The 11674-nt window shown below is 35.1% G+C and overlaps 1 long non-coding RNA gene across 1 annotated transcript; it reads right to left on the bottom strand.

The window, feature by feature from the left end:
• Positions 1–5917: 5917 nt before the first annotated feature.
• On the bottom strand, positions 5918–8558 carry LOC133859194 (uncharacterized). Its single transcript, XR_009898719.1, has 3 exons — positions 8252–8558; positions 6943–6978; positions 5918–6033 (listed from the first exon to the last, which is right to left on the bottom strand). It is a non-coding gene; the product is annotated as an uncharacterized LOC133859194 (long non-coding RNA).
• Between the last annotated feature and the right edge of the window lie 3116 nt (positions 8559–11674).

Below are 11674 nucleotides of genomic sequence, written 5' to 3' on the forward strand. Positions count from 1 at the left end.
CATAATAACCAACCACAGCAAAACCAAAAAAATGACACAACAATATATAAACAATTAGGACAAATATATAAACAAATACAGTAAAATGTATGAAATTTATTATAGCCAAAAAATGAAGGAAACAAATTTTGAAAATTACTCACAATCCTGTACTCTGTGCTGTAATATATATGGTTCTTGTATTTTTTGTATCTGCATTTTTTGGGAGGAACAAATTAATACTAACAGAAAAAATAAAAACCACAAAAAATACAAAAAACAAACGTTATATGGCGAGAGAGAGAGAGAGAGACATAGAGATACAGAGAGAGAGAGAGAGGCAGAGAGAGATAGGGAGAGAGAGAGAGAGAGAGATACAGAGAGAGAGAGGCAGAGAGAGATAGGGTGAGATACACAGGGAGAGAAAGAGAGAGAGATAGAGAGAGAGAGATATAGAGAGAGGGAGGGATGGAGCGAGATATTAGAGAGAGAGAGAGACCGAGAACCGAGTAGAGAGAGGTGGAGAGAGGGCATCTCACCGGCGGGAAGGGCGAATGCGCGGTGGCCGGGAGCTGGCCGGTGCGGCTATGACGGAGAGAGAGAGAGAGAGAGAGAGAGAGAGAGAGAGAGAGAGAGAGAGAGAGAGAGAGAGAGAGAGAGTGAGAGAGAGAGAGAGAGAGAGAGTGAGAGAGAGAGAGAGAGAAAAATCAGAAATGGGTAGCTTCCAGAGGAAGCTTCCCATTTCGGAAATATATATATATATATATTTTATAAAATATTTTATTATTTGAATTTTAAATATTTTATATATATATATATATATATATATATATATATATATATATATATATATAAGGCAGCAAATGGCCAGGTGGCGCGCGGGAGAACTCCCGCGCAGCTGTCCTGGCCAAACAATTGGGCACGTGTACTGAGTACACGTGTCCAATCAGGGATGTTGCCATGTCTCCAATGGGCGACGTGTATTTAAAATATACGTCTCCCATTGTAGAAATTGTATTTAATAAAAAAAAATTATAATTATAATTATATATATATATATATATATATATATATATATATATATATATATATATATATATATATATATATATATATATATATTTATATAATTTAACCATCAGAACAAAAATACAAACCCATGCAGCCCTAAATGTATGTACCGTACATATAGCTAAACCCTAAGCGCTAAAACTAAACCGTAAACTATAAATTAAAACTAAACCCTAACCCTAAAATTAAACTCTAACACTAAGTATATATACTATATATACTATATTAAACCCTAAATAAAAACTAAAACCTAAAACCTAACCATAAAATTAAATTCTAACCCTAAGTGCATATACTATATATAGCTATAAACCATAATCCTAAGGGTACGTACTATATATAGTCATAAACCCTAACCCTAATACTAAAAGTATATACTATATATATATATATATATATATATATATATATATATATATATATATATATATATAGCTATAAACCATAACCTTAAGTGTATGTACTATATATATAGCTATAAATCATAATCTTAAGTATATGTACTATATATATCGGAACAATCTAATTATCATCAATCTATGATTTAATGTATATATTTAAAAGTGTACAATAATGACACGTGAAAAATATATTGACATTATTATTCATAAAATGTAAAATCAATTAAATTATAATTCATAGCCCTAAGTGTATATATTATATATACCTATAAACCCTAAAACCCTAACCCTAAGTGCATATACTATATATAGCGATAAACCCTAACCCTAAGTATATATACTATATATAGCTATAAACCCTAACCATAAGTGTATATACTATATATAGCCATAAATCCTAACTCTAAGTGTATGTACTATATATATAGCTATAAACCATAACCCTAAGTATATGTACTATATATAGCCATAAACTCTAACCCTAAGTGTATATGGCTATATATATATATATATATCATTTTTATTCCATTTTATTTTTGGGAATTTAATATGGTATTTATAAAACCGACATATAGTACATAAATTCAATGATCGATTTACACATCTCTTGTACAAACATGGATAAGAGATGTGTAAGAGAATGAAATTAAACATTTCTCTTTAAACATTTAGCTTTTTCATTTTTAATTTTTTAATTGTTTGAGGAGATTCTCTCTTTAACTTGATTGAATAAAATTCGACTTAAACTCCGTAAAAGAACTATAAGATATATGCTATAGTTTATTCATTTTTCTTCTTTGTTTAGATTTAATATCACAATCTTTCTCATACAAAATTAGAGTAAATATACTGTAGTGTTTGTACACTATATATATCGATAAACCCTAACCCTAAGTATATATACTATATATAGTTATAAATCCTAACCCTAAGTGTATATACTATATATAGCCATAAACCCTAACCCTAAGTGTATGTACTATATATATAGCTATAAACCTAATTAAGTGTATATACTATATATAGCTATAAACCCTAAGTGTAAATATTATATATAATTCCTAAACCATTTACATGCATGCATATTTATATATATAGTGTTAATTATAGGTTTTTTAACTTTGTTATGTTAATTTTTTTTTTTTATTTTTTGTTTCTAAGCATAGATGGTGTACAAAACTAAACCCTAACTTGAACTATTTGGTTTAATTATATATATATAGCACTAAATTTGATTTAATTATGCATATAGTACAATATGTAAATTAGGTTAGGGTTTACGTACTTATCAGTATACCATATATATATAAATAAGGAACCTAAAAAACATAAACTCTAAGTATAGAATTTACATATAGCATATAGCTTTAAAACCTAACATTATGTGTATATGCTATGTACACCATAATTTCACAAATTTATATAGTTAATAAGATAAGGTGTTTTTTTTTTTTTTTTTTTTTTTAAAAAAAAAAAAATAAATGAACACAAATAACAGTTTGACACGTGTAATAATACACGTGTCCAATTGGACGCGTGTAAAAAATGCACGTGTCCAATTGGACACGTGTAATAATACACGTGTCCAAGTGGGGTGTTTCTACAACTAGCCACGATGTCAAAAAGACACGTGGCTAATTGGACGTGTGTCTACAGTAACCGGTACTGTAGACACGCGTCCAATTGTAATGTTTTTTGTAGTGCATCTACCATAATTTGACGAAACCGAACCCATGAACCACCCTTGAAAGGCAATGGGGTAGCCGAACCAACCCCTCAAAGGCCTTTATTTCGTAAGAGCCCGGTCAAAAAAAAAAAAAAAAATTGTCGAAATTTATATAGAGGATTAATTTTGTTACACAGGCACATCATATGAAATTATAAGTTCATTTCGAAATGACAATAATTTATTTGTTACAAGGTCAAACCAAATAGATCAATTTAATGAATTTTCCTATTAAAACTGATATACAGCCACTACAAACAAAAAAAAGAAAAAAGAAAAAAGAAAAAAAAAGGGGAGGGGGGCGGGCCGGGGGGGGGGGGGGGGTATTTAGTGACGTGTTTTCCGCGTCACTAATTTACAGGCCTTTAAATGTGGTCGGCCATCCTCATAACTAGTCCGAGGGGGTGGCCAACTACCCTCAAAGGCTATATATGGAGTGGTTCGACCACCTCTGAACTTTTTTTTTTGTACTTTTTTTTTTTTTTGTTATTTGAAGATGAAATTGTAATTTCATAAGGATTCTCTCGAAAATTTATTAGAATTTATACAAGTGATGATTTTGTTATAGAGACTTACCATATAAGTTTATAAGTTCATTTTGAAATAAAATTAATGGATTTATTTATTAAAACATCAAAACACGGTGACCAATTTAATAATTTTTCCTATTAAAATTGATATATACAGTTCCTCTAATTACATATTAACATTATGAAAATTGTGTTGGAGCTAGGAGCAGTGTCACTGTGTCAAACACATGACCTTCAATGTGGGGGACGCTTGATGTTGTTAAGAGTGCAGGTTGTAATATATAAGAGGTTTATGTTTTTATTTTTAATTTTTTTTTTTTGAGGAGAATATATGGATATTATTGATAAAAAAGAACAAGCACTTTTTTTTTTTTTTTTTTTGGATGAAAAAGAACAGACACTCTTGCTCAGCAAGAGTTACATCCTGTAAGACAGCATCTTGAATAATGGAAGGACACTCCTCCATGCAACTCATATCTAACAATTGAGAGATAGCTAATTTAGCCAAACGATGAGTGACCTAATTAGCTTCTCTTTTGACATGATTAACAAAGAAAGAGTGAAACTGTTGCAGATCGGAACGTGTATCTTCTATTAATTTTCCCACACTACTCCAACATGGTGCATTTCGCTGCAAAGATGAAACTACCACCAAAGAATCCCCTTCAAGGATCGCATGGGAACTTCCCACCTCTCTGCCCAGCTGTACTGCATGCCACGCACCCATTGCTTCAGTCGTCAACGAATCACCAATACAGGGAAAAACTTTTGCCACTGTTGCAACCACCTTGCCAAATTTGTCCCGTGCCACAATTCCAATCTCCTAGGGTCGGAGCCAGCACCCCCAAGTTGGGGGACCAAATTGAAAAAAAAAAGTTTTGGGAGGGCCAAAATTAGAAAAAATAACAAAATTTGAATAAAATTTGAATTTTTTTAATTTTTTTTGGGGAGAACTTTGGGGCTTAGTGGCTCTGCCACTAAATCCCCAATCTTTTTAAGGATTGATTGCACGCTGCATCCCAGTTGATTTTGGTGTAGCCATGCTGAGGTTTTTCTCGTATAGTGGCATATCGTGATGGCTCTCAAGTTGCCCAACAGTGCACTCTGTTGAGTACTGAAATTCCTCCACAGCCTGCCTAGCTTGTGATGCCACTTGGAAAGGAGAACTCAACTTTCCTTTAAACACAAAATTATTCTTGCGCATCCAAAGCATCCGAATGACAATCAGAGCTTCCAGCAACTCAGTGTCATGAAGCTTAGTCCATAAACATTGCAATAAACCTGCACCATCTATCTCCTCTATTGCTAACTTTTGTACTTTCCGACTACATTCTTGCCACACCGCAATAGAGGAAGGACGTTGCCACAAAATGTGGTATGGAGTGTCAGATTCCTGTAAACACAAGGGACAAAGAGGGTCATGAACTATTTTTTTTAGAGAATAAATTGCCTTTTGTAGGAAGCAAATTTTGGCACACCCTCCACCAAAAATTCTTCACTACAACCAGCACCTTCAGTTTCCATAAACCTTTCCACACCTCTGCTTCCACCCGAGCATAAGAACACTCCCCCTTTGATCGACTCCATCTTTGGATTTCAAGATTGTAGGCACTCTTAACCGAAAAAACTCTAGTAGGAGTACCGTTCCAAAATAAAATATCAAAGTTTTGGAGTGGACTAATGGCTACATTGCAAATCTATTCTGCTTCATCAGGTGAGAAAATGCTACGGACTAGAGGAAAGTTCCACCATCCCAAAGAGGAATCAATAAGCATACTCACTTAGGCTTCCAAGTCCAACCCTTGGTGAAGAGGGAAGAAAAGATAAGGAGAGGGAGATGGAAGCCACCTATCCCTCCATATCTTAATCTTCTCCCCATTCCCCACCCGCCAAACCAACCAACCTCCAAAACCTCCTTAGCATTAAAAATGTTTCGCCACGCGTAAGAAGGTCTTCTACCTAATTGAGCACTCAAAAAATCACCATGTGGATAATATTTAGCCTTTAAAACCCTTGCCACTAAAGAATCCGGATATGGCAATAATCTCCACCCTTGCTTGGCCAACAATGTCACGCCCCCATTTTGGGATATAAGGGAAAACGTGAACTTGAGTGCTAAAAACATTTAAATGGAAGCGTACATTTACAACATATAAACTGTAACTTCCTATTTTATTATTCATGTCTATTAATAATTCTTTTACAATGCCATGAACTTCAAAAAGGGACACACTATACAATATAAAGGTTTGGTCGGTCTACAACGATCTATTGTTTAGCGAGGTCTACGCCATTACAAAGAAATGACTTCATCTTACTGGATTATCTGAAAATATTTGGGGAAAAATGGGTGAGTTCGACAACTCAATAAGGCAACCACAACACCAGGGAAGTAAAACATGCTATAATTAACAATTAAAACAGAATTTATGAGTAAGTGAATGAGGAACATGAGTAATGGCATAAGAAATTTATAAATGATCAAGTAAATTCTTTTCATTTATTTTCTCTTAAAAACTGTAACTATAGTTTACCCCTTTATAGACTTTACACCGCTATTTTCTGTGAGCGGAGTACGTTGGCTTTGTCTAAAGGACCTATAGACTCAGCCTGTCGTCACAGGGGAGAGTCGCCGAGTTGGGGAACTTCCCTAGGTGAAGGTCAACCCCGGCCGATAGCACACACCTTCGCGTAACCGTCCTTCGGTGTGCTTGCCATGCTACCCTATATGGTACTGATCATAACTGTAATAATGCCTCCGGGTTAAACAATTACTGCACATGAACGTTTTCTGTAATATTGTAGGTTCTACTATTACTGTACACTTTACTTTAAAATTGTAAGAGCCGTTTTCATAACTATAGTCATGTGCAGATTTTAAACTTTAGATGTTCTTTTCCTTCAAAACTGTATTCATGTATAAATCATAAAATTTGGAAAGCTCTATAATCATAACTTTATACTCTTATTCATAACTGTAAGTATGCATAGTCCATAACTTTGAAGTGCTCTTGATCATAACTGTAATTATGCATAAATCATAACTTTAAAATGCTCTTAATCATAACTGTAATTTATGCACAAAATTCTTGAATAATGACATATGAGTAATAAAAGCTTGACATTGAAATAATAAAAATCACGTAAGTAAATGCTTCGTAAAATTCCCCAACACTTTTTCAAAAGATTTGTAATAAAATCTTGTTGAGGGTTTTTTGGTGTTGTATCCCCTTACCTGGACTTTTCATTAGCGTCAGGGTCGACCTTCTACCTAAATAAATTGCAAGAAGAAGTTTAGAGAAATATTCTGAGATTTGAAGCCTAAAGCTTAAACTAAAATATCCTATAACATGTACCCATAGATCTCCAAATTATACTACCTATCTATATTTATAAATCAAAATTACCATTTAGTAGATTAAGTCGTCAACATTTTAGGAATTTCAATATGAACTCATTCGGCCTAAACCACATAAAATCCCCCCCCCCCCCCCCCCCCCCCCCCCCCCCCCCCCCCCCCCCAACCAAAAAAAAAAAAAACAATTACTCCCTTGAATCACCTAATCATTAGTCAAACACTCCATACGTCAAACAAACCAATTTTAGTTAAAAAGACATTATAAAAGCTTTAATATTAAAAAGCATATATATATATATATATATATATATGCTTATTTACCAAATAAACATATATATCAGATAAACATAATAGCTTACCAAATATAAATAATGAGTTTTATGTTTCAAAACAAGTTAATAGATTAATAACCTTATTTTATTCTTATAAATCCATGCAGAATAACGGCATTAGTATTAATAATGCATAAAATACTTTAAAATATTTGGGTGGCGTAACGACACTTTTGTAAAATAGTAGCTTTTTACTCGGGCATTAAAACGACATATTTTTATATTTAATTAGTCTGCTTTGAAAATCCCTATTTTAAAAGCAACATCAAAAGCGTTAGATAACTTGATAACAAATAATCTTAAAATATTAAAACAAAGTTCTTTTAAAACTTCTATAAAAATATCCTTGAAATATTTTGTAAAACACACACATAGAGAGTGAGCGATCCTTAAGTCCTATTTCTTTTTCTATATTTTCTTCGTTCTTTATCTCTTCCCTTACACATATTTTTATATATACACATGAGCCTTATCTTTTACAAAAGAACTAAACCAAAAAGGTAAGATGATGAACCTACGAGAGAGAAAAGTGGTCCTTCTATGTTCTTTTCTTGTCCTTTTCCTTTTTATCCATTTTCTAAAGACATCTTTATTTTATCTTATATTTTCTTTTTTGTTTCTTTGCTTTTATTTCTTTTTTTTTTTTAATTTTTAATTTTTTTTTAACCGAGAGACATTGAGAATAGAGAACTTTTTTTTCCTGGAAGTTTCTCCTCTCTTCCTAACTTTTCCTTTTGCTTCCTTTTTCTCTTTCCTTTTGTTTTCTTTTTATTGCTTCACTTGTTTTCTTACACTTACACGCACACACACACCCAAGACAAAAGAAACAGAAAACTAGAGGAAGAGGGACTTACAATGAGATGTTGTTGCTGTTCTCTTCCTCTTTTCTTTTTGTTTTCTGTAACTAGAGAGAGTGTGGCAGAAACTGAGAGGATTTCCTATCCTGCTTGGCCGAAATAGAGGAAGAGAGGGAAGAGAATCAAAAGAGAGTTTAAGGAGTTTTGAGTGAGAATTCTTCTGTTGGGAATTAAGAGAAGCCGAAGGTGAGCAAGAGAGAGTTTAAGAGGAAGATTTCTACCTTTCAATGTTGCTGGCCGAATAAGAAAACAGAAAGAGAAGAAGAGTTTCTGTAGAGAGAAACTGAGAACGAAGAAGAGAGGATGCTGTGCGTGAATCAAAGGGGGAAGCACCTTCTTTTACAATGAATTGGGTGGCTTGGATCAATTTGGAGAAATGTGATCAAGGACTGGAAATCATAGACGTGTGTAGAAAGTTGGGAGAGTCATGTAAGTGACATAATGCATAACGTACGTGATGAGGAGGAACACAGCATCTGGACGTCTATCATCAACCAACCGGTGGTTTGCTTCTAACTCCATGTCCAACTGAATTTTAAGTTGCTGTTACTTACGTGAAGGATGGGCTGGGACTGGGTTGCAACGTGGGCCGGACAGGGTTGTTTAAATCATGTGGGCTGGATCCACATGGGCTGGGCTTAGTTCAAAATGGGCCCGTTAATTATTCATGCTCAATTTTCGTCCATATCAGATGTAGTATTTTTCGTGGGTATTTTCGGACACTAAACGGAGTTCAAAAATTATGAAATTCTGAAGGTAAGTAGAGGACTTCGGGACTAGCGTTCTGGCTTTTGAATCAACAAAAACGGAGTTTGTTTGACCCTATTTTTGTTATTCCAAAGTTTAAAGTCTGTTTGAACTTTTATTAAACTAAAACTATAAACGCTTCTTAATAAATGAATATTTATTTTTATAAATATTCATATTTATTCTTTTGTCTTATTATTAGGCCTTAAATCATATTTTAAGATAATTTATTCAATTTCTTAAAATAAGGGGTGTTACAAACAAGGTTCGGTTAAAGGTTTCCAAATTCCTGAAACTCATCCCACCATGAAATTTGGACTGCCCAAGTCTCCCCGAACTCATCCATGACACTCCTTTAGTTTCATCTTTATGCCCCCCACCAAAATTGACGTGTCATAGAATTAAGCGTCAAACATAATTTCTTTGGCAGTTGGAAGACACTCATACTGTAGGTAGAGATAGCCTGAACCACTGCTTTAATAAGAATCTCCGGCCCAGCTTGAGACAGGAACTTTTCCTTCCACCCATCCAGTTTTCTACAAACCCTGCTTTGGATCCCAGCAAATGTTTGAGCTTCCTACCAAAGCTGGTAAAGCTAGATACTTTTCATAACACTGAATTGAAGAAATCCCCGTTGAGGAGCGGATAAAGGATTGAAATCTTCTCCTGTGTTAGGGCTGAAAAAAATGAAAGTTTTTGCTGCATTAAGTTTCTGGCCTGAAGCTACTTCATAGGAATGTAGCAACCAAGTAAGATTCCTCCATTTTGAGAACGTAGCCGTGCAAAAAAGAAGACTGTTATCGGCAAAAAAGAGATGGCTCACCCTAATGCCCCCTGCAATAATAGGCACCCCTGTGTCCTTCCATAAAGCTCAGCCCGAGCTATGAGAGAACTTAGTCCTTCTGCCACCGATAGGAAAAGATAGGGAGAGAGAGGATGCCACTGTCTGAGGCCACGAGTAGGATGAATATCCTTATAAGGAGTGCCATTCACGAGAACAAAATAAGATACACTACTTACACATAGCATAATGATCCCTATCCATTTTTCTTCAAAACCCATCCTCCTCATAATAGCTTCAAGGTAAGGCGACTCCACCCGATCGTATGCCTTGCTCATGTCCAACTTGACTGCCATAAAACCTTTTTTTTTCCTTTCATTCTAGTAGCCATGGTATGCAGAACCTCATAAGCTACTAACACATTATCCGTTATCAGTCCACCAGATACAAAATCACTTTTATTAAAAGAAATAAGAGAATGCAGTACCTGCTTCAACTAGTTAGCCAACACTTTGGCTATTAGTTTGTATAAAACATTTTACAAACTAATAAGCTTATACTCAGTCACAGAGGTGGCATTAACAATTTTTGGGATTAAAGCAATAAAAGTAGTATTAATTGTAGGATAAAAAATACCACGATTCAGGAAATCCAACACCACCTTCCTAACCTCAACTCCAATAGTAGCCCAATGCTTCTAATAAAAACAGATGCCGAAACCGTTTGCCCTGGGGATTTCAACAGATGCATTTGAGCCAAAGCCTGATCCACTTCATCAGAGGAAAAAATCGCAGCTAGCTTTTTGTTCATCTCTGGGGATTTCCTAGCATGCACTGCCGAAAGGCACTCCTCCATTTCAGAACTCCCTGATGAGGAGAAAAGTTGCTCAAAATACTGGGCAAAAGCTTTGCCCATTTCATTCTGTTTAGTCCACCTGCACCCATGCTGATCAGAAACTGCAGTGATAAGATTATTTTTGCGATATTGGTTTGCCCATGCATGAAAATACTGAGTATTTTTATCCCCCTTTTGGTACCAATTCCTTTATTCCCTCTGTCTCCAACGTAAATCTTCCATCTCAAGCAAAGAATTTCTCTCTGTTTGTAAAGAAGCAATCTGACTCAAATTTCTAGGATGCTCCTGGCTTTGTAATTTCTCCAATATCTTGGTCAGGGACTGCAAAGACCTCTTAACTGCTCCAAAAGTAATTTTGCTCCAATTCTGCAAAGCAAATTGACAACAAAGAAGTTTTTCCTTTGCTCCCTCCATAGAATTCTGTCCTTCCACCCCCTGACCCCAAGCTAGTTGAATCACCTCAGCACACTTAGGAGAGACATCCCAGCTAGACTCATACCTGAATAGTCTCAGAGCAGAAAAAATTGGAGAAAAAAATTGCAACCACAACGGATTATGGTTAGAATAGCTAACCGGAAGCACCTCAACCATAGCATCTAGGAAAAAACCACACCAATTTGGTGAGGCTACCGCTCTGTCCAACCGTTCCTTCACTAACACCACTGTCTCCCTTTTATTACTCCAAGTGTACTTTAAACCCTTATACCCCAAATCACCTAGATTACACCAGTTTAGAGTGTTTTTGAAAGAAGACATCTGATTAGCTGACCTAGGAGGACCCCATGCCTTCTCAGAGTTGTCAGCAATTTTGTTGAAATCTCCTATACAGAGCCAAGAATACTCCCGCTGCCCATGCTCAGGATGCCCATAAAAACATGTTAGTTTCCATAAAGAGTCCGAACCTGCAAGGCTGACAATAGCATTGGTATGAATGCAATCTTCGTTACTAATTATCCAATCTAGGGATAGAAGGTGGTGGATCCAGGTTGATACCTTTGATGTGTTGATGTACTTTCACAATATTAGCTAAAATTGGG

This window comes from Alnus glutinosa, chromosome 2 (genome assembly GCF_958979055.1).
Source record: "Alnus glutinosa chromosome 2, dhAlnGlut1.1, whole genome shotgun sequence".
NCBI lineage: Eukaryota > Viridiplantae > Streptophyta > Magnoliopsida > Fagales > Betulaceae > Alnus > Alnus glutinosa.